The 19,998-nt window shown below is 37.3% G+C and overlaps 1 protein-coding gene across 2 annotated transcripts in view; it reads right to left on the reverse strand.

The window, feature by feature from the left end:
* Positions 1-19,998, reverse strand: part of WDR70 (WD repeat domain 70) — a 284,509-nt gene that overhangs the window by 158,959 nt on the left and 105,552 nt on the right. The window lies entirely within an intron of this gene.

A 19,998-nucleotide genomic window follows, 5' to 3' on the forward strand; every position in this document is an offset into this window, starting at 1 on the left:
GGCAAGTGGGTCCACCTCTGCGGGGCAGGGCATGTGCAAGAAGCGGGCCTGTGTTGCTAGAGTGTGTGGGGTCTCTGCAGTGGGGAGACTGGGTCCACTTCACAGGGTTGGGGCATGCACATGGGGCAGAATGCGTTGGCAGGGTGTGTGGCCCTGTGGGTGGTGGGGCTTCTCAGCTGCAGCAGACTTGTGCTTCTGAAACAGCCATATAGGGGATCAGCCACACTTTCCAAAGCCTGAAACAACTGGGTGCTCCCAAGCATGGGGTAGGCCCCACTCAGCTGTAATCATGAGAAACAGCTGAGAACAGCCTTGTAGTCTGGAGGCCTACAGCAACTGTAAGCCCCTGAGCCTAGCAACCAACTACGCTGGAGGCCTACTCACTTTACAGAAAAACTGTAACGGGAATGTGCTGTTAGACCTTGCAGCCAACTGTGCTGGGGCTCCTCATGCCCAATTCTGTGATTGTAGGGTCCATAGCAGCCACACACAGCTGAGCATTACAACCAGACAGACAGAGGGACAGCCTCACCTCCCTAGGCACCTGAAGCAAGATCAAACCTGCTACACCAGAGGGACACATGTAGGCCACACAGGGGAGACTCCTGGAACATTTGGAACTGGTGACAGAGGGAAGCACACTACTGGGCCTGATAAGGCATCTCTTACACAAGGCCATGTCTCCAAGATTGGGAAACACAGCTGACCTACGTAACACATAGATATAAACACAGAGAAAGAGGCAAAATGAGGAGACAAAGGAGTACGTTCCAAGCAAGGGAACAGGACAAAACCACAGAAAAAGAACTAAACAAAACAGTGATAAACAATCTACCTGTTGAAGAGTACAAACTAAGAGTCATAAGGATGCTCACTGATCTTGGGAGAAGAACAGATGAACTCAGAGACAACTTCAACAAAGCACTGGAAAATACAAAAAAGAACCAATCAGAAATGAAGAATGCAATACTGGAAATAAAAAATTCATCAAAGGGACTCAATAGCAGAGTAGATGATAAAGAAAAATGGATCAGCATGCTGAACGAAAGACTAGAGGAAATCATCCAAGCTGAACAGATAAAAGAAAAAAGAATTAAAAAGAATGAGGACAGTCTAAGGGACCTCTGGGACAACATCAAGCATACGAACATCCATATTATAGGTGTCCCAGGAGGAGAAAAGAAAGACAAAGGGGCAGAGAATCTATTTGAAGAAATAATAGCTGAAAACTTTCCGAACATAAGGAAGGAAACAGACATCCAGGTACAGAAAGCACACAAAGCACCAAACAAGATAAACCCAAAGAGGCCCACACAAAGACACATTACAATTAAAATGTACAAAATTAAAGATAAAATGAGAATCCTAAAAGCTGCAAGAGAAAGGTAACAAGTTACATACAAAGGAAACTGCATAAGGCTATCAGCTGACTTCTCAGCAGAAACCTTACAGGCTAGAACCGAGTGGCATGATATATTTAAACTGCTGAAAGGAAAAAATCTACATCCAAGAATCTCTACTTGGCAAGGTTATCATTCAGAATGGAAGGAGAGAGAAAGAATATCCCAAACAAGCAAAAACTAAAGGAGTTTATCACCAAGAAACCAGCCTTACGAGAAATGTTAAGGAGACTTACTTAAATGGAAAAGATAAGACCACAAATAGGAATAAGAACATTATGGAAAAAAAAGAAGCAATAAAATCACTGATAAAGGCAAATATACAGCAAAGGAGGCAGAGCAACCACCTATCAAGCTAACATTAAGGTCAAAAGACAAAAGTACTAAAATTATCTATTTCCACTATAAGAGGGTAATAGATACACATGCACACAAAAAGAAGCTAGATATGATATCAAAAACATGAAATGTGGAAGGAAGAGAGTAAAAGAGTAGAACTTTTAAAAAGAGACCAAACTAAAGAGACCATCAACTTAATACAGATTGCTATATACGTAGGCTATACAAACCACAAAGCTATAATAAATACACAAAAAACTAAGAGAAAGGAACCCAAACATACTACTAAAGAAAGCCATCAAACCACAACAGAAGAGAGCAAGAGAAGAAGAAAGGAACAAGGAAGAACTACTAAAACACCCAGAAAAAAAAGTAACAAAATGGCAGTAAGTACATTCTTATCAATAGCTACCTCAAAAGTTAATGGGCTAAATGCTCCAATCAAAAGGCATAGGGCAGCTGACTGGATAAAAAATCAAGACCCATATATATGCTGTATAAAAGAGACACACTTCAGACCTAAAGACATTCACAAATTGAAAGTGAAGGTATGGAAAAAGATACTCCATGCAAATGGCAATGAAAAGAAAGCTGAGGTAGTAATACTTATACTAACAAAATAGACTTCAAAACAAAAACTGTAACAAGAGACAAAGAAGCACAACATACAATGACAAAGGGAATAATACAACAAAAGGATACACCACTTGTAAATATCTATGCACCCAACATAGGAGCACCTAAACATATAAAGCAATTATTAACAGACATAAAAGGAGAAATAGACAGCAACACAATAATAGCAGAGGACTTTAACACTCCACTGACACCAATGGATAGATCAACCAAACAGAAGATCAATAAGGAAACACTGGCCTTAAGTAACACATTAGAGCAGATGGACATTATAGATACACATAGAACATTCCATGCCAAAACTGCAGAACACATTCTTTTCAAATGCACACAGAACATTCTCCAGGATACATCACATATTACACCACAAAACAAGTCTCAATAAATTTAAGAAGAGTGAAGTAATACCAAGCATCTTTTCTGACTACAACGGTATGAAACTAGAAATCAAGTACAGGAAGAAAATTGGAAAAGCTACAAATTTGTGGCAATTAAACAAAATCCAATGAACAACGACTGGGTCAATGAAGAAATCAAAGGAGAAATCAAAAAATACCTGGAGACAAATGAAATGAAAATATGACCTGTCAAAATTAATGGGATATAGCAAAAGCCATTCTAAGAGGGACGCTTATAGCAATATATGCCCACCTCAGCAAACAAGAAAAATCTCAAGTAAACAATCTAACAGTACACCTAAAGGAACTAGAAAAATAAGAACAAACAAAGCCCAAAATCAGTAGAAGGAAGGAAATAATAGAAATCAGAACAGAGGTTCCAGCCCGGTGGTGCAACAGTTAAGTGCGCACATTCCGCTTCAGCGGCCCACGGTTTGCCGGTTCAGATCCCGGGTGCGGACATGGCACTGCTTGGCAAGCCATGCTGTGATAGATGTCCCACATATAAAGTAGAAGAAGATGGGCACAGATGTTAGCTCAGGGCCAGTCTTCCTCAGGAAAAAGAAGAGGATTGGCGGCAGAGTTAGCTCAGGGCTAATCTTCCAAAAAATTAAAAAATTAAAAAATTAAAAATAAAATAGAAATCAGAGCAGAAATAAATGAAATAGAGACAAGAAAAGAATATTAAAAAATCAATGTAACTAAGAGCTGCTTCTTTGAAAAAGAGAAGCAAAATTGACAAACCTTTAGCTGGACTCAAGAAAAAAAAAGAAAGAAGGCTCAAATAAGTAAAATCAGACATGAAATAGGAGAAATTACAATGGACACCTCAGAAATACAAAAGATTACAAGAGAATACTATGAAAAACTATACATTAACAATTGGATAATCTAGAAGAAATGGATAAATTCTTAGAATCATATAACCTTCCAAAACTGAATCAAGAAGACAGAGAGAATTTGAATAGACCAATCACCAGGAAGGAGATTGAAATAGGAATCAAAACCCTCCCAAAAAATAAAAGTCCAGGACCAGACACTTCCCTGGTGAATTCTACCAAACATTCAAAGAAGACTTAATACCTATCCTTCTCACACTCTTCCAGAACACTGAAGAGAAGGGGAAGCTTCCTAACTCATTCTACGAAGCCAACATTACCCTGATCCAAAAACCAGACAAGGACAACACAAAAAAAGAAAACTACAGGCCAATGTCCCTGATGAACATCGATGCAAAAATCTTCAACAAAATACTAGCAAATCTAATACAACAATACATTAAAAAGATCATACATCATGATTAAATGGATTTATTCCAGGGATGCATAGATGGCTTGACATCTGCAAATCAATCAATGTGATACACCACATTAACAAAACGAAGAATAAAAATCACATGAACATCTCAATAGACGCAGAGAAAGCATTTGACCAGATATAGCATCCACTTATGACAAAAACTCTGAATAAAATGTGTACAGAAGGAAAGTACCTCAACATGATAAAGGCCATATATGATAAACCCACAGCTAATATTCTCAATGGAGAAAAACTGAAATCTATCCCTCTAAGAACAGGAACCAGACAAGGATGCCCACTTACACCACTCTTATTTAACATAGTATTGGAAGTCCTAGCCAGGGCAATCAGGCAAGAAAAAGAAGTAAAAGGGATCTAAATCGGAAAGAAAGAAGTGAGACTGTCACTATTTGCAGATGACATGATTTTATATACAGAAAACCCTAAAGAATCCACCAAAAAACTTTTAGAAATAACAAAAGAATACAGTAAAATTGCAGGATACCATATCAATACACAAAAATCAGCTGTGTTTCTATACACTAAGAACAAAGTAGCAGAAAGAGAAATTAAGAATACAATCCCGTTTACAATTGCAACAAAAAGAATAAAATACCTGGGAATAAACTTAACCAAAGCGGTGAAAGATCTATACACTGAAAACTATAAAACCTTGCTGAAAGAAATTGAAGACAACACAAAGAAATGGAGAGATAATCCGTGCTCTTGGATTAGAAGAATTAACATAGTTAAAATGTCCATACTTCCTAAAGCAATCTACAGATTCAATGCAAACCCTATCAAAGTTCCAATGACATTTTTCACAGAAATAGAACAAAGAATCCTAAAATTTATATGGCAAAACAAAAGACCCTGAATCACCAACGGATTCTAAGAAAAAAGAACAAAACAGGAGGTATCACACTCTCTGATTTCAAAATACATTACAAAGCTGTAGCAATAAAACAGCATGGTACTGGCACATAGACACAGAGATCAATGGTTCAGAACTGAGAGCCCAGAAATAAACCCACACATCTATGGACAGCTAATTTTCTACAAGGGAGTCAAGAACATACAATGGAGAAAGGAAAGTCTCTTCAATAAATGATGTTGGAAAAACTGGACAGCCACATGCAAAAGAATGAAAGTAGATCATTACCTTGCACCATACACACAAATTAACTCAAAATTGATAAAAGACTTGAATGTAAGACCCAAAAGCATGAAATTTTTGGACGAAAACATAGACAGCACGCTCTTCGACATCAGCATATTTTCAAGTACCATGTCTGACCAGGCAAAGGAAACAAAGGAAAAATAAACAAATGGGACAAAGCTTCTGTACAGCAAAGGAAACCATCAACAAAACGAAAAGACAGGGGCCGGCCCCGTGGCTTAGCGGTTAAGTTCGCATGTTCCACTTCCATGGCCTAGGGTTTCACTGGTTCAGATCCTGAGCTCATCAAGCCATGCTGAGGTGGGGTCCCACATAGCACAACCAGAGGCACTCATAACTAGAATATACAACTATGTACTGGGGGGCTTTGGGGAGAGGAAGAAGGAAAAAAACAAAAATGAAAAGACAACCTAACAACTGGAACAAGATATTTGCAAACCATATATCTGATAAGGGGTTAATATCCAAAATATATAAAGAACTCATACATCTCAACAATAAAAAAACTAACAACCCAATTAAAAAATGGGCAAACAATCTGAACAGACATTTCTCCAAAGAAGATATATGGATGGCCAACGAGCATCTGAAAAGATCTTCAACATCACTCATTCTCAGGGAAATGTAAATCAAAACTACAATGAGATATCACTTCACACCCGTTAGAATGGCTATAATTAACAAGACAGGACATAACAAGTATTGGAAAGGATGTGGAGAAAAGGGAACTCTCATACACTGCTAGTGGGAGTGCAAACTGGCGCAGCTACTATGGAAAACAGTATGGAGATTCCTCAAAAAATTAAGAATAGAACTGCCATATGATCAAGCTATTCCACTGCTGGGTATTTATCCAAAGAACACGAAATCATGAATGTGTAAAGATACGCACCACTATGTTCACTGTAGCATTATATCCACAATAGCCAAGACTTGGAAGCAACCTAGGTGCCCATCAAAGGACAAATGGATAAAGAAGATGTGGTATATGTACACAATGGACTACTACTCAGCCATAAAAAAACAATGAAATCTAGCCATTTGTGACAACATGGATGGACCTTGAGGGTATTATGCTAAGTGAAACAAGTCAGAGGAAGAAATTCAAATACTGTAAGATCTCCCTGGTAAATAGAAGATAAAAACAACAACAAACAATCACATAGAGACAGAGACTGGATTGGCAGTTACCAGAGTGGAAGAGGGGAGGGAGGAGGGCAAAAGGGGTGATTAGGCACATGTGTGTGGTGATGGATTATAAGTAGTCTTTGGGTGGTGAACATGATGTAATCTACACAGAAATCGAAATATAATGACGTACACCCGAAATTTATATTATGTTATAAACCAATGTTAATGCAATAAAAATAAAATAAAAACACAAAAAACAACAAAAAAACTTTTTAGTCCTCCCAAAAGCACACTATTTTAATTACAAACTGCTATTATTTTCTCCCAAGTTTATTTCATGATATGCTTTATTTATTTCACTTTAATTCACTATGTAACCCCTCCTGTGATTCCTCCAAGAATTAGGACAGTGCTTGCATATAACAGGTGCTTAATAAGGAAGGAAATAGAGAGGAAAGTGATAGCCTCTCTTTAGGAAAGAAAAAGAAAAAACCATAATAAGAAAGCAATATAGACTTTTCTTTAAAGACACTTTTCTCAATGGAAAACAAGAAGAATAGAAAGTACTTACAAACAATCAAGGCAAAAGCCAACAGGCTTCAGAAAAAAATCCACACTGCTTACAACTGTGTGAACAATCCTGACTCTACAATACATCTGTAAGAATAAATATGTAAGAAAAGCAAAAACGTCTTTAAAATGATTCAGGAAGATTAGCCCTACTAAGTATAGAACATAATATAAAAACATTGCAGTTAAAACAATGTGATGTTGGTATAAAAATTGACGTACACACCAAACCAACCACAGAGTACATATCAAACATAAACACACACAGGCAGTTCCCTCCTAGGTAGCAAAGTCAGCTAGAGTGGTCTGACACAACAGGTCAGATTCAACTGGGGCAGAGAAGAGCCTAACATTTTTTAATGTAATAATGGCAAGGTCTCTTAATCTGAAAGGGTCCAAAATAAAGCTATGCTAAAAGGAGCAAAATGTGCACATTTCAATGACTTATAAGGAAAGTAACAGTAGCTCTCTGGAAAGAATGAATCGGAACTGGAGTACCCACACGTGGGCCTGGAGACCATCTCCTGTCCAAGTTGCCAACAAGGCCTCAAACAGTATCTGGCCTATTCCTGACATTCTGCTCATGTTCACAGGGTAGGAATGGGAACCACAGATGCAGTAGGGAGGCATGGACTGAAGGGATGCCTGGAGGGACTAGATAGGAAGTTGGAGGCTCCATTTTCCTCTCTGAGCTCAAGACGTATATTCAACCACCAGCTTGACATTTCCATCTGCATGTCACAGGCATTTCAAACATAATGGGTCCAACAGGAAAATCTTGATTCTTACTGTCCACTTCATATGTAATCAACTTCTTTCCTACTTGCTAAAGCTACAAACTTGGAAGTCATCCTTAAATACTCCAAAACAATAACCTAAAAAGCTCTCTGTCTACCCACCCAGATTCAATCCACTAGCTAGTCCTGTCAGTTTGATCCAAAATACATCTCAAATCTATCCACTTTTCTACTTTTTCACCTCTACCACCCTTGTTTGAGCCAACAGTATCTCATGCCTCTCCATCACTTACTATGTACTGTAACAGGTCTATAACTAGTCTCTACTTTTACTCTTGTCTCACATGCTCCACAGAGTAATCAATATAGTCCTTTAAAAGTATGCTTCTAAAAATACCACTGCTTATTATCCTCTACTGGCTTTCCAACCCTTTACACAGTCTACAACAACTTACATTTTCTGGCTCCTGCTTCCTTTACAGCTTTACTTATTTTGTGTTCCCTCTTGCCCAACATGCACCAGCCCACTGGCGTTCTTTCATTTCCTCCAAAACATTCAGCTCTTTCCCTGCATCAGGGCCTTCTCACAGGCTTTTCTATCTACTGCAAAGCTCTTTTTTCCACTTTTACATGACTGGCCTCTTCTCACTCTTTCAATCTCAGGTTACATGCCACTTGTTCAAATAAGTATTACCTGGTCTTCCATCTAAATATGGCCCATTCTGTTGTTCTCTAGCAGAGTACCTGTCCATTTCCTTAATAACAGTCACTATAATTTGAAATTACATATCTATTAACTTGTTATTTGATTTTTGAAACTGTGTTAATGTCTTACATATTCAAAAATAAACCAATTAAGGATGGGAGAAACCTAAAACTGAATGTAAACAGAAACAAATGAACGCTACTATATTTCAAATAAGCAACAAATACTCTGAAAGGACAAACAGAAGGTAAATAACCCAAGTAACCATATACTCTGTAAAGGGTTGAATGTGGCCCCCAAATAGATATGTCCATATCCTGATTGCCAGAACTTGTAAATGTGACTTTAATGCAAAAAGAGTATTTGCAGATATAATTAAGAATCTCAAAGAGAACTCTCTGTGAAGATGAAGGCAGCCACAATCCAAGGAATCCCTTAGGTCACTAGAAGCTGGAAGAGGCAAGGAAGGATTACCCTAGAGTCATTGGGGAGAGCATGGTTGAGCCAACACCTTGATTTTGGATCTCTGGCCTTCAGAATTGCCAAAGAACAAACTTCTGCTGTTTTAAGCTAACAAATCTGTGGTAATTTATTACAGTAGTCCTAGGAAACTAATACTCTCAGTCTAAAATCCAAAGAACCATAAATAAATAATGAATTCTAGTTAATACATTTGTTTCCTTCTTGCACTGGTATGCATTAACAATTCTGAAACTGCATTCAATATAATGAAGAATTAAGCAAATGTGGAAATATGTTGAAAATAATGGAAATCAAATTTCCGTCACTGTTGGAGAAGGAAGTTACAAAAATGGAAAGAGGCAAGACTAGAATGAACTCTGTGGTATATGACTGAAATTAGGGACATCAACATGAACTCAGGATTTTTAATAGGTAGATACAAGTATAGGTGTTTAAGTATGTGTGTAAGTTATTCTCTAGTTTTATATGCTGAGGATGTCTAGAAGAAATGACACCCCAGCAAACCTAGAAGAGAGGTTCTGGTTTCTAAATATCATTCTCCACTATAAAGAATCAGGGTTCCTTGAAGAAATGATTGATTATAGTGCTGGGATAGGAAAAGTACAAGAGGAACATGGAACATTTTATTGTGCCAAAAAATAAGAAAGCGCTGCAAAAATGGTGGGAATACGTTAAAGTATAAAGTGCAGGGGGCTGGCCCTACGGCCGAGTGGTTAAGTTTGTGTGCTCTGCTTCGGCAGCCCAGGGTTTCACCAGTTCAGATCCTGGGCGCAGACCTGACACCGCTCATCAAGCCATGTTGAGGCAGCAGTCCACACAGCAGAACTAGAAGGACCTACACTAGTACATAACTATGTACTGGGGACTTTGGGGAGAAGAAGGAAAAAAAAAAGATTGGCAACAGATGTTAGCTCAGGGCCAATCTTAAAAAAAAAAAGTATAAAGTGTAGGTTGAAGGGGCTTCCACTGGCTAAATCTGGGACAAGTAAGTTTTCAAAATAAATAATGAGAGTAATGGATAATAAACCACTGACTAAAATAAGAACCCTTGAGTACATATTAATATATAATAAATAGACAGCTCCATCTTACAGTAGAATACGAATTAATAAATATAAAATGAATGATGGAGTTAGAAAAATCACCATTCTGTAATCATCACAGTAATAACTGATTCAGGCAAGAATCATCAGGGATGCTAAAATCAATAGAGGAAAGTCTGATAATGAACAAGATATTTCCAGGTTCTCAAAATCTCCCTTCAAATTACTTAATAATTACAAATAGAAAATATTAACTTCACAGTGAAGCAATCTGGTAGACAATGCCTTAAATGAGTGATCCAAGTTAACCTCACCAATACTGGGACAAACTGACATCACGTATTTCCTGATACGAGGAATTAAGGAGGACACGATATTGTTTCTGTGATAGTCCTTCTAGAAATGCAGACTTTGACTCTAACTATGAGGAAAACCAGCAAAATCAAATTCTACATTTTACAAAATAACTGACTTACAGTCTTCAAAAATATCAAAGTAAAAAATAAAAACAAAAAAGGCAGAAGAACTGTTCCCAATTAAAGAAGACAAAAAGGCATGACAATCGAACCAACAGGAAAATAGTTATAAAGGAAATCATTAAGACAACTTGTGAAACTATGGACTATGGATTAGATAATAGTATTTTATCAACGTTAAATTTACAGTTATGTAAGAAGATATAATGTTATTACGAAAACCACACTGAAGAATTTAGGAGTAAAGGAGCATGGTGTTTGCAACTTACTTTCAAAAGTTGGGGATAATTAAACACACACACCCACACATAATTTATATATATGTGAGTATACATATGAGCATGAGTGGGCGTGTGAAGGAGCGTATAAATGGAGAGGAGAGGAAGGAAGGGAGGGAGAGGAGCGGGGGAATGTTTGTGTTAGTTGAGGGTAGGAAGGAGGAAAAGGTGAGGGGATGATAAAGCAATGGGGCGAAATGCTAGCAAGTGGTGAATCTCGGGGAAAAAAGTATAAAGAAGCTCTGTGTACTATTCTTACACTCTCTATATTTGAAATTATATCAAGATAAATACTTTAAAAAAAAATATTCTGGCTGCTGTGTGAAGAAAGGCCTGTTGCCAAGACAAAAGAGGAATTAAGAGGGACAGCTAGGAAGATACTGATGTGGCTGATGTTAAAATTGACAGTGGCTTGGACTAGGAACAACAATAAAGTGTTCAAAAGTGAGAAGATCTGGGATATATTTTAAAGAGACAACAGGATTCCCTAAAGAATTGTACCTGAGCTGCAATCACAGATGAAAGCAAGGTTTGTGAACTGATCAACTATGTGACAGTACAAATATACATCTGTATAAATATATGTCAACTGTACAAATATATGTCATTCTTTCTGGCCATGGAGAACATGAACCTCTCTGTGTGTAGGGAATTCCCCCAAAAAAATGACTCTTGGTAGAAGACAGAGACCACCTCTCACTAGAGAAGTGAAAAAGTCCGATGCTAACTTTGCCAACCTCCCTTACAGATACGACACAGCAACACAATAGCTCCAGCCGTGATTTTTCTCCTGAGTTATGACTCCAGGACAGTAGAGTGCTCTCTTTCTGTCTTGGTCTGTTTAGGCTACCATAACAAAAAAATATCATAAACTGAGTGGCTTATAAACAAGAAACATTTATTTCTCACAGTTCTGGAGGCTGGAAAGTTTAAGATCAAGGCACTGGCAAATTTGGTGTCTGAACTTCCCCTGTGAAGAGGCCATCTTTTCACTGTAACCTCACATGGTGAAGGGGTGAGGGAGCTTTCTCTGGCAACTTTCAAAAGGGCACTAATCCCATTCATGAGGGCTCCGCCTTCACAACCTAATTATCTCCCAAAGGTCCCACCTGCTAACAATATCACCTTAGGGGTTAGGTTTCAACTCATGAATTTGGGGGGGACACATTCAGACCATAGCACTCTCCTTAAGGGCAGCAGTACAGCAAGTACAACTTCATCCTGCAAGATGAAGTTCCCGGCTCTTAACTGGCATTGGTGCTAGGTGGGACATCCAACGTCTGGCAGTTAACATCACAATTTACCAGCAAACCAGGTTTGTAACATGGTTTTGGGAATTGTTCCTGCATTTCACATCAAGTATGGTTCACCAGTCCTTCTAGCATTCTCATTACACATAAATCAAGAAGATGTAGCTAAGAACAGGAGTAAAATCCTACCTCATAATTTTGATCAGAGAACTGGAATGAATTAAAATATATTTTACAGGAGGTTCCGGTTTCACTCAAGACGGAATACACACACTTCACCCCTATCTCTTCCACTGATTACAACCAAAAACTCTGAACAAAATAAAGTAACTACCAGAAGATACTGAATAATACATAAGAGCAAGAAAAAAAAGGGTAAAGAATCGAGGTCTTGAGGAGCATGAGATGATGAGTTTCCTGGGGATGTTTCTTGTCTTATACATTTCCTGACAGGCTCTACGGCAGCCCACAACTGGCAAGTGAGAGTGAGAACTGACAGATCAAGTCCCAAGAAAAGGTTGCTCACTCCAGGGGTGAGGGGTGGCAGGAGAAGTGAAGGGCCTGTGGGATAAAGCTCTTGTGACCTGACCTTCCCTATGCCAGGCAAGCACAGAGCAACAAAGCTACAAGTCTCCCCTGCAGTGCTGGCACCAGAAATGGAAGTAGTCCTCATAGGTGAAAGAATTATTGACTTACTCCTTTTCACACCAGGTAAGGGCTGGCTCTGAGGTGGCACTTCTCCTCCTCCTAACCAGCCGTGGCCCTGTGAGGCCTCTACAGCAGATGCGTGCCAGCAACAAAACGGCAGCTGCCTTTTCCCCAGTGACAGGAGCAGCCCTCAGAGAGGATTATCTGTTGGCTCCCTTGACCCTACACCAGGAAAGGGCAAGCAACGAAAAGCCATAAGACCTCCTCCGTTTCCCCAAAAGCAGCAATGACAGCGACCCTTGTGGGGTAGAGCATGTTTGACACTCCCTGCCCTCTGCTAGGCCAACATAAGTAACAAAGCAGATCGCTCATGCCTTCCCATTGCACAGAAGCATATGAAGGGTTGAATCCTTCTGATACTCTATGCTTTACATTTGGGAAACACCAACAACAGAGCAGCAGCATGCCCTTTTCCCACCTACACATAAAAGCAGCTGCTGTGGGGTGGGGAAATTTTGATTTTCTCACCCTACTCCAGTTTTGCCTGGAGGCATAGCCAATTATGAAAACTGCCATATAGCATAAAACGAGTAAGTCTCTGGTCTTCTAGCAAGAAGACCAAAACAGAAAACAGAGAGTAAAGAAAAAGCTTAAGGTTAAAGGTAAGGAAGCTGGATAAAAATATCCTTTAAATCTATACAAAAAGTCCTGAGCTCCAGTAGGTGCACATATGTGAAGAATCATTGTAAGAAAAGCATTGAGAACTGAAGACAGTGCAGACTACCATCCAGGTTCCACACGGACTCCTGGGAACAGGCACATGGGGCAAACCAGAATAACATGCAAAGATTTTGAAAATTAAACCAATATAGGAGGGAAAAACAGTTCATAGGAGGCAGGTCAGGACATACAGTCTAAAATTAACCAGGTTGACTGTCAGCTAAAAAGAAACCACACACTCACACAAACAAAAAAACCCCAGCTTTTTCCAGAGGTTTTGGACAGGACTCAGAATTTCCTAACACCATATTCAAAATGTCAAGCATATAATCCAAAACTAAACATACAAAGAACCAGGAAAACCTAACCAGCTCTCAAGAAATAAGACAAAAGATGTCAACCACAAGATGACTCAAATGGTAGAATTATCAGAAAAAGACTTTAAACCAGTGTTTATAACCATGATACAAAAAGGGAAAGCAAACACTTTTGAAACCAAGTGCAAAGACAGAATTGCTCACCAAAGAAAAACAAATTATAAAAACACGGATATCTGGTCATATTGAAAAACACAATAATGGAAATGAAAAATTCACTGAAGGCACCCAATTGTAGAAGGGATATGTCAGAGGAAAGAATCAGCGAACTTGAAGACAGATAAACAGAAATAATTCTATTCAAACAACAAGAAGAAAAAAGAATGGGAAAAAAATGAGAATCACAGAGACCCGTGAGACAAAAAGATTAAGTATCATGTTATAAAAGACTGAGGAGGAGAAGAAAAAAAGGAGAAGAAAAATATTTTAAAAAATAATGGCTGGGGCCAGCCCGGTGGTATAGTGGTTAGGTTCATGCGCTCTGCTTCGGTGGCCTGGTGTTCATGGGTTCAGATCCCAGGCATAGACCTACTTACCACTCATCAAGCCATGCTGTGGCAGTGTCCCACATACAAAATAGAGAAAGACTGGCACCAATGTCAGCTCAGCAACAATCTTCCTCAAGCAAAAAGAGGAAGATTGGCAACCAATGTTAGCTTAGGGCCAATTTTCCTCACCAAAAAAAATAATAACAATAACGGCTAAAAATTTCCCAAATATGGTGAAAGATGTGAATTTACAGATCCAAGAATATTCAACGAATGCCAAACAGGATGAACTAAAAACAAAAAATACACAATTAAAAGAAATAAAAAAAAATTTTTTAAACCCACACCTAGAAAGATCATAATTAAACTATTAAAAGTCAAAAATAAAGGAAAAAATTCTAACAGTAAACCTAAAAGACAACTCATTACATATAGGAAAAAAAAAAAAACCTTGAATACTGTAGATCACTCATCAGAAATAAGTAAAGCCAGGAGACAGTGGAACAATATTTTTAAAGCACTGAGAGAAAACTACTGCCAAGTTAAATGTACAAAAAATGTACTTTAGGAATGGAGGTGAAATAAAGACATTTTAAGAAGAAAGAAAACTAAAAGAACTTGTCACCAGTATACCTGCTTTAAAAGAAATGCTACAGAAATTGAAAAACTGATCATTTAATTCATATGGAAATTCAAAGAACAGCCAAGAATTTCAAGGTTCTTTTATTATTTCAAGAAAATTTATTATTCTTATTGTTACATTCTTATTTTAATCATTATTTTATCATTTCAAGAAATATTTATTTCAAGAATAATCATGAAAAGAAAGAACAAAGCTGGAGGATTGACACTTCTCAATTTCAAGATTAACTACAAAGCTAAACTAATTAAGGACAGTGTAGTGCTAGCAAGAAGATATACATATAGATGAACAGAAAAGAATTAAGAATCTAGAAAGAAACATTTCTAGTCAATTCATTTTTGACAAGAGAAACAAAAATAACTTAGGGGAAAGAATTCTCTTTTCAACAAGTGGTGCTGGGACAACTGAATATCCGCAAGCTAAAGAATGAAGTTAGATACCTACCTCATATCACACACAAAAATTAATTCAAAATGGATCACAGACCTAAATGTAAGAGCTAAAACTATAAAAGTCTTAAAAGAAAGCAAAGGCATAATTCTTTGTGACCTTGGGGTAGGTAATGACATCAAAGGCACAAAAATAAAGGAAAAAATATTGGACTTCACCAAAATTTAAAACTGTTGTGCTTCAAGGACACTATGAAGAAAGAAAAGACGACCCACAAAATGGGAGAAAATTTTTGCAAATCATATTCTGAGCAAGGACTAGTATCTAGAATATATAAACAATCGTTAAAACTCAATAATAAAAAGACAACCCAAATTTAAAAATGGGCAAGGATTTGTGACCTGAAGGTAAGATGTGAAACCATAAAAATCCTAGAAGAAAATATAGGCAGTACACTCTTTGACATCAGCCTTAGAAGGATCTTTTCAAATACCATGTCTACTCAGGCAAGGGAAACACAAGAAAAAATAAACAAGTGGGACTTCATCAGACTAAAGAGCTTCTGCAAGGCAAAGGAAACCAGGAACAAAGCAAACAGACAACCCATCAACTGGGAGAAAATATTTGCAAATCATATATCCGACAAAGGTTTAATCATCAAAATATATACAGAACTCATACAACTCAACAACAACAAAAAAAAACCTGATGAAAAAATGGGCAGAGGATATGAACAGACATTTTTCCAAAGAAGATATAGAGATGGCCAACAGGCACATGAAAAGATGTTCAATATCACTAATCATCAGGGAAATGCAAATCAAAACTACAATAAGATATCACCTTACACCTGTTAGAACAGCTATTATCACCAAGACAGGAAACAGCAAATGTTGGAGAGGATATGTAGAAAAGGGAACCTTCATACACTGCTGGTGGGAGTGCAAACTATATAGCCACTATGGGAAACAGCATGGAGATTTCTCAAAAAATTAAAAATAGAAATACCATACGACCCAGGTATCCCACTACTGGGTATTTATCCAAAGAACTTGAAATCAACAATTCAAAGAGACTTATGCACCCCTACATTCACTGCAGCATTATTCACAATAGCCAAGACAACAACTCAAGTCCCAAGAATTGGTGAATGGATAAAGAAGATGTAGTATATATGTACAATGGAATACTACTCAGCCATAAAAAAGACAAAATTGTCCCATTTGCAACAACATAGACAGACCTTGACTGTACGTTAAGTGAAATAAGCCAGATAGAGAAAGACAAACACTGCATGATTTCACTCATATGTGGAAGATAAACAAACACATGGACAAAGAGAACAGCAGTGGTTACCAGAGGGGAAGGGTATTGGGGGGTGAGCATAAAGGGTAAAGGGGCACATTTATTTGGTGAATGACAAATAATAATGTACAGCTAAAATTTCACAATGTTATAAACTATTATGACCTCAATAAAATTTTTTTTAAAAAATGGGCAAGAATTTGAATAGACATTTCTCCAAAGAAGATATACAAATGGCTAATATATACACAAAAAGATGCTTGACACAATTAGCCATCAGGGAAATGCAAATCAAAACCACACTACGATACCACTTCACACCCACCAGGACAGTTATAATTTTTAAAAAACAAGTGTTGATGAGGATGTAGAAATATTACAATTCTCATACACAACTGGTGGGTATGTAAAATGGTACACTTTGGAAAACAGTCTGACAGTCCCTCAAAAAACTAAACATAGACTTACCATAGGACCCAGAAATTCCACTCCTAGGTATACATCCAAGAGAAATGAAAACATGTGTCCACACAAAATCTTGTAGAGGAATGTTATAGTAGCATTATTCATAATAGTCAAAAAGTGGAAACAATATAACTGTCCATCAACTGAAGAATAGATAAATGCGGTATATCCATACAATGGAATATTATTTGGTAATGAAAAGAAATGAAATATCGATATATGCTAAAACATGGATGAGTTTTGAAAATATTATGCAAAGTAAAAGAAGCCAGTTATAAAGGTCCACATATTGTATGATTACACTTATACAAAATATCCAGAACAGGCAAATCTACAGAGACAGAAAGTAGATTAGCAGTTGCATAGGGCTTAGAGGTGTGGGAGAGTTGAGCATGATGGCTGAAGGACAGGGAGTTTTTTGTTTTTAACAGACTTTATTTTTTAGAGCAGTTTTAAGTTCACAGCAAAACTGACCAGAAGGAAAGTAGAGAGATTTCCCATGTATCTCCTACTCCCAAACATAGCCTCCCCCTATTATCAATATGCCCCACCAGAGTAGCACATTTGTTACAATTGATGAACTTACATTGACACACCATTATCATCTAAAATCTATAGTTTACATTAGAGTTCACTCTTGATGTTGTACATTCTACCAAATTTGTAATGACATGTATCTACCATTATAGTATCATACAGACTAGTTTCATTGTCTTAAAAATCCTCTGTGCTCTGCCTACTTACCCTTCCCTACCCTCTAACACCTGGCAACCACTGATCTTCTTATTGTCTCCAGGAGTTTCTTTTTGAGGTGATGAAAACGTTCTAAAAGTGATTGTGGTGATGACTGCACATTCCATAAATACACTAAAAACCAGTGACTATACTAAAAGCCACTGAATATACACATTAAACGGGTGAATTTTTTATCACTATTATTTTTGCTGAGGAAAATTTGCCCTGAGCCAACATCTGTGCCAATCTTCCTCTATTTTGTATGAGGGTCGCTGCTGCAGTATGTACACCAACAAGTGGTTTGGGTCTGCACCCAGGAACTGAACTCAGGCCACTGAAGTGCAGCACCCTGAACTTAACCACTAGGCCATGGGGCCGGTCAAAATGGGTGAATTTTATGGTATGTGAATTCTATCTCAATAAAATTAAAAAAGAAATGCTAAAAGAAGTTCTTCAAATGAAAGGGAAATAATAAAAAAGAGAAACTTAGAATATAAGCAATGAATGGACAACAAAAGTCAAATATCTGAGTAAATAAAGCAAATCAGGAATAGAAAAGAATTTCCTCAACTTGACAAAGGTATCTACAAAAAATCTACAGCTAACAACATACTTAATCATGAAAGACTGAATTTTTCCCCCCAAACAACAGGATTTACACAAGAACGTTTACTCTGACCATTCCTATTTAATATCACACTGAAAGTTCTGACAAGTATAATAAGGCAAGAAAAAGAAAGAAAAAACATTCACATTGGAAAGGAAGAAACAAAACACCAAATAAACACCAAAATAAAATTCCAAGACACTATGACTGTCTATAAAGAATCCACAAAAAACTAGTAAGTGAGTTGAGGAAGGCTGCAGGATACAAGGTCAACATACAAAAAAAATAACAAAATCACAGTATTTCTCTATACTACTAATGAACAATTAGAAACCCCAGAAAATTTTAAAACAAGATCATTTATAATAGCTCAAAAATATTAAATACTTCAGTATAAATTTAATGAAATATGTTCAGGATCTCTATGCTGAAAATTATAAAACCAGATGAAAGAAATAAAAGAAGTCCTAAATAATTATTTGAGAGATATACTGTTGTTGATGGATTGGAAAACTCAATACAGTTTAGATGTCGATTCTCTCCAAACGGTCTTTAGATTTAAAATAATTCCAAACGAAATTGCAATAGGATTCTTCGTAAGTATAGACAGGATGATTCTAAAATCTATGTGAAAAAGTAAACAAACTAGAATAGCCAAAACAATTTTAAAAAAGAAGAAGAAAGAGAATTCACCATCAAATTTTAAGAAATACTAAAACGATACAGTTCTCAAGACAGTGTGAAAGGATAGTGAAAGGATAAACACGTACCAATGGAAGAGAATAGAGGGCCTCAAAATAAACTGTCTCAAATATCATCAATTGATGTTGGACAAAGATGCAAAGGCAATTCAATAAAGAAAGGGCAGTCTTTTCAACTAAGGGTGCTGAAACAACCAGCCATTCATATGCCGAAAAAGAACCTTGACCTATTTCTCATTCCATATACAAAAATTAACTCAAAATGGATCATACACTCAAATGTAAAACATAAAACTTTAAAACTCCTATAAGAAAAGCAGGACAAAATCTTTTCATCATCGAGTTTGGCAAAAAGTTCTTAGATCTAACACCCAAAACATGATCCATTAAAAAAAAATTGATAAACTGATTTTATCAAAATTTTAAAATTGTTTTTGCATAGACAAGCCACAGACTAGGAGACAATACTTGAAAAAGAAGTTATACCCAGAATATTTTTTTTAACTCTCAAGAACAAACAGTAAGAAAACAAACATTCCCTCTTCCCCCAAAATATGCAAAAAATTGGATAGACATTTCACCAGAGAAGATACAAAGATGGAAAACATGAAAAGATGCTCAACATCATTAGTCATGAGGAAAACGCAATTAAAACAATGAGATACGGGGCCGGCCCCATGGCCAAGTGGTTAAGTCCTCGCACTCCGCTTCGGCGGCCCAGGGTTCAGATCCTGGGCGTGGACATAGCACCGCTCTTTAGGCCATGTTGAGGTGGCGTCCCACATGCCACAACTAGAAGGACCCACAACTAAAATATACAATTATGTATTGGGGGCATTTGGGGAGAAAAAAGCAGGGGAAAACAAAAGAAGATTGGCAACAGCTGTTAGCTCAGGTGCCAATCTTTAAAAAAAAAAAAATGACATACCATTAAACATCTATTAGAATAGCTAAATTCCAAAAAAGTGACAATGTCAAGTTCTAGCAAGGGTG

The sequence above is a fragment of the Equus przewalskii genome, chromosome 20, assembly GCF_037783145.1.
Source record: "Equus przewalskii isolate Varuska chromosome 20, EquPr2, whole genome shotgun sequence".
NCBI classification, from domain to species: Eukaryota; Metazoa; Chordata; class Mammalia; order Perissodactyla; family Equidae; genus Equus; species Equus przewalskii.